This window comes from Taurulus bubalis, assembly GCF_910589615.1.
Source record: "Taurulus bubalis genome assembly, chromosome: 17".
Taxonomy (NCBI): domain Eukaryota; kingdom Metazoa; phylum Chordata; class Actinopteri; order Perciformes; family Cottidae; genus Taurulus; species Taurulus bubalis.
This window is the reverse complement of record NC_136605.1, coordinates 11741128-11746656: the sequence shown is the minus strand read 5'-3', so window position 1 is coordinate 11746656 and position 5529 is coordinate 11741128.

The following is a 5529-nucleotide window of genomic DNA, read 5'->3' as shown; positions in this document are numbered from 1 at the left end:
GGCGTAAATGTGATTACTAAGAAGTAATTACGTGTGAAAATTGGAAAGAGTAGATGAAGCCACAAACTAATTGAAATTAAGGATACTGGTAATTAATTGCATAGTGAACCAATTAACTCTGTCCTTCAAAGAAAGCTGATGCTGTCAAAGAAATACAAACGCTTAAACACAATTCCTATTCCATGACATGTTTCCAATTTGATGCCACACGGCTCTAATAATACATTTAGAGTATATGACCAATGCTGCTCTTCAATATGCCTGTCTTTCTCAAGTGCTTTTTCTTTCACTGGTGGTGGTGGTGGAGGAGGAGGAGGAGGATGAGGAGGAGGAAGAGGAGGAGGAGGAGGAGAAGAAGAAGAAGAAGAAGAAGAAGAAGAAGAAGAAGAAGAAGAAGAAGAATCATAATAATCATAATCAAGCAGGACCGACTGCTGACTGGTGTTGCCCGGGGTGGAGGAGGGTCGCATCGGTTAGAGCTGCAATGACAACTGACAGCCCTGCGGAGAAACCATTTAAAGTTTGACAACAACGCTGTGATTGGCTTAGGGAAACGCTCTGACAGGTTGGTTCATTCACGCCCCCAATCAGCTGATGGAGTAACCGCTGTGAGACTACAGACTGGCTCCTGAATGAACCCGCGAGTAACTATGGTCTTCCTTACTGAACTAACACTTGAGCTTCATTAAGTTTTAAAAATAACTTGTTATCATGACTCTTGTCTTCTTGCTCTTTGTGCATTTGAAAAATGAAAAATTCTTAATGCCATCCTGTTGTTTGGTTACATAAATAAATCCATTAAGAAGTGATTGCTAAATGAAACGCTGGGTTGTTTGTTTGTTAGTTAGTTAAAGGCTACCTAAAGGCCATAATTATGGTGATTACTGCATATTTAGAGAGCCATAATTGTACTAATGGGTGGAAAAACTGGGTGCCCATACTTCTTATTTTGGCTACACGCCAGTCAGTTAGTTCCTCTGTTTACGTCAAAAATCCCATTAAAAGGAGTAAGCTCAGTAGCTGCTCACCCAAATGTCAATTCATCTTCTGGATTTCAGCACATGCAGCTAATGCTGAAATCCAAGTGAGTATTGAAATTAAAGCGACAGCTGCACTGATTTTGAGACAATCTGTTCAACATACGATGACGAAACATAAACTATAACGTTAAATCTCTAACTGCTGCCCTGGGATCGATTGCTGTACAAATAGTTTTCACTCTGCTTCGGTCATCCACGTTTACACATCTCGAGCAGCAAAGTTTTTGATTGATGACAGTTTCTCCAGGGTGTGTGCTTTTACAGAAAACGTTCAGTCTGTTTCTTTCCTGCCAAATTCATCTCTCACAACATTACACAGGGAGGCAGAGAAGGGGCTGAAAAACACAGAAGAGTGGTTTAACTTTGGGTCTCATTCAGCAATATATTCCTAAATTTGTTCTTAAATTCATCCTTAAAAACATTTGATGAATGAGGCCTGATATTTGGTGTTTATGTCTCACCATATGGGATAATTTATCTTCCACATTTGTTGTTTTGTCTTTGGATTCCTTCACACACTCTGACATGTGATTGTAATAAACACAACAGATTGTAGCTGCATGGATAAGCCAGATACTCTACAACAGCAACGTTTTGTCTTTTCAGGCTGTGTTCACAGCCACAATGTCTCAGAGGGAAACCATGAAACGCCATGAAAACAACAGCATTCGGTCGGAAGGCAGAGTTGTGCTTCCTTGAGGCTGAGGTATGTTTCCAGCCTGGTCCATGGTCTGGCTCAGAGGACTGCCATCAAGTGACGTTTGACAGTTAATGGACTGAGGAAGCAACCGGCCGCTTTTGATCTTTGGCCTTGGACTCCTTGAACTTTCCCTCATCTCTTGTAGGACACTGACTTGTTTTCCATTCCTCCTCTGATAATTAAGGATAATTATTAGTACTGCCACAAGCACAAGTGTCTTCTTGATTATAGTGTTGAGATTCTTTTTTTTTAAATTAGCTTTTAAACTATTCATGTGCTGTGGTCTTTTGCGCTTTGAGACTGGTGGGTTAAGTCTAGAATCTGCAGGCTCAAAAGTATTACATTGGGGTTGTTCCACTACTTTATTGTGGTTAAAATGCAGGTATTTGGTCATAAACCAACAGTTTAAAAGACATGTATCTGATCGTGATGCTTGATAACAAAGTAAAGGATTACCAAGTGGTTACAGTTCATCCTGAAGAGAACATTAACGCGTGCACCAACATTAATGGCAGTCAATTAAATAATTGACAAGAAATCCATTCAGAACAACACATGTCAACCTCATGGTGGCGCAAGAGGAAAGGTCACCGGAATCCACATCCTCTGGGACCAAGTATGTCAGCACAAAATGTCATGGAAATCCATTAAATAGATAAATGTGTGTGTGTGTGTGTGTGTGTGTACACAGAACTTAATGTGACTTAACATGCGTGACGAGTTCAGGACTGATACGACCAGAGCTTGAAACATTAACCAATGCAGCTTGTGAGGCATGATCATTAATGACGCATTTTAGTTGCAATTCTTTGGATGTTATTTCATGATCTCCTCTGTCTAAACTAAAAATGTCATGATGTGGTGTTTCAGTTTGAGTAAAAAAATACATCATTTTGCTTTTGGCCTCTTGACTGTCGGCAGGGAAATGTATGCAAATGCCTGATCGTGACTGACCTATACTGCCTCCTGCAGCGGTGCCCCTTTGCTAACATTAATGCATTTGAGACAGGAAATGGAGAAAGAGGGAGAGGTTTCCTAACAGCATGATTTTACAATGTGTTTATGTAAGATGTGACTCAACTCCATTATGATTATATGAACCGCTCTCAGCAGGCCAGAATATATCCTGTGTTCCAGGTTCTTTTCATATTAATAGTTAATTGAATCTTAAATATCAAATGGAAATAGATGTATCCAAGATTTGTTATGTTGTGTTTTCTCTCGTTTGATTCATATTATCCAATGGAGAGTTGTATTTTTCTACTTGGCCGGGCCACAAATTGAATGAATCAATTTCAGATAATGTAAATATCATGTCATGTCTACAAAGCTTCACGTTCTAATGAAACCCGGTGGGCTTTGAATATCCTGTATGAAGTGCAGACCACTGCTGCCCCTCGCAACTAAAAAGAGGTAACACAACTGACACTTTGCTGTTCTCTCTTTCTCGTCTGGTAACTCAGACGTCAATTAGACAAAGGATCAATCTGGCTTTGGTTTTATGTTCGCAGGGGAACAGAACATTGGGTTCTACTCGCTTAAGCAGAGGCATAAATGCAATTATCCACCTTGTAAAACTATCAATCCCAATGCACCCTGTCACATACTCACACAGGCTTATACACGGTCTCTCTTTCCACCTCCAGTTAAGTGATGAACACTTCGGAGGAAGTCATTACTGGCTGGACTCTTCATGAGAGCTGCGATGGTTTTGTTTGCGTCACGTTGATTAAAATGTAATAAACAAACAACCATTGGCATTTGCTCATTGGCTGTTGATATTATTCTTGTGCACCGGTGGTCTGGCTCTGTGTCCGGAGCCCTTGGACTTTAAGACTATTGTGATCTTTTAGTGTTTTTTATGTGATCAGTTATCTAAAGGTTTGGGATTTTCTTTTTGTTGTGTTTTTCCGTGTCTCATGTTATTCATTCATGTTTAGTCTGTTTCCTGTTTTATTTTGTAGGTTCACCCTACATGTCTTGTGTTGTACTGCTTGAGTTTGTATTTTCCCACCTTTGGGATTGTCTGCCCTGATCTGTTCCTCCTGTGTCACATCACCCTGCTCTGAGTGTTTAAGTTTAGTTTTGCCTGTTTCATTGTCAGTGTGTCGTCTCTCGATTTGTAAAGTCCGCTATTGTCTGGCGGTTTTTGGACTCATCCCATTTTTGTTTTTTTACCGTTAAATCACAGAACACCGCCTCTTCATCCAAACCTGCTATTCCTGAATTGTGATATGCACAGCATCTCAGTAACAGAAACAAAGGATGAAGGGTTGAGGGAGGATATTGCTCAAGGAAATCCTGAATATTTATATTAAGCCCAGTCTGACAAAGGAGAACAATAAATGAAAGTGACAAACATGTCAATAGCATCTGGTCCAATACACAGATCCTTTACTCAAATAAGAATATAGGAATACCCTATTACAAGTAAAAGCTCTACATTTAAAATCATGCTTTAACTGAAAAATATAGACACAGAAGAAAATATACTCAAAGTTTCAAAACTAGAAATGCATGTTGTGCAGAAACTAAATGATTGAAATACCAAATGCACGTCCCACACACATGACTGCTGCAGGCATAGCTGGATTACACGCCTGGTTTATTCAAAAACGTCTTTTGATTTTGCACATTTAGCTGTTTTGACAAAAACAAGAACATGTATTTGACAAGTAACTCTTGTTCTTGTAAGGCAAAGGCAAGGCAAGTTTATCTGTATAGCACATTTCAATAAAGGCGTAGAAAATGTTGAAATCAGGGAGAAAAGGCGTTGCAGAGTGCTGTCTCATTCATATTTATACCATTTCAAGCCCTTGCAGCCTCTCGCTGTCACCGTTTTACCAGGAGGTGTCAGTTACGTCCCTGAGGGTTCAGGACTTAAGGCTTTAAGACATCGGGCCTTCGTAATGAAGAGGTTTCAAATGCGAGAGTTGCTATTCCCTCATGACTTTAAAAACTCCAGGAGATCCTCCCCTCTTGGTGAGCATCAAAGTTACGACATTTCAGATAACTTATAAATGCACCCCTGAAACACACACTGCATTGCTACGCCGCACTCCACACTGGTGAGTCAAAACAATACACTTCTGTACCACTTTCAAAAAGCTGCACAGGTTAACTAGATTTTATCATTTGGTTTACAAAGTTCAATCAATATGTGGAAGGACTGCTTAGTTGATTAATTTCAGTTTCATCAGTTTGACATGATTTGCTGAGATTAATTAATACAATTTGTTTTTGTATTGAGATGAACGTCAACCAATCGAGTGTTTGTTTAACACCGTTTTGACAATGTGCTAGAATGAGTCTAAGTCGGGTTCCTCTCACCTCGTGCTCCTTGGTACTTCAAAATCAGGGACTGGAAATATTTTCTCACTATTGAACAAAAATCCTTATGCATGGAACATTTATACTCGATAGAAAATTAGAGTATTCAATGAGTCTGCAGCTGTTAAAGTGTTGCATTTTAAATCTTGAGTAAGAGCATCAATGTACTTTAAATACAAAATATGCCAAATATGCCAAATGTATCCATATTATTATTACTCAAACTACTGAATGCAAATGTAAGAAAATCTGATAAATAATTGTTGTTATTTGTTACCTGTTATTTTTGTTTATTACATGTTAATATATATATATATATATATATATATATATATATATATATATATATATATATATATATATATATATATATATATACGTACATGTACATGTACATGTATATGTGTTCACATTTGTCATTGTCAAAAAGTCACTTTTTCCAAAAATAAATTTAGCTTT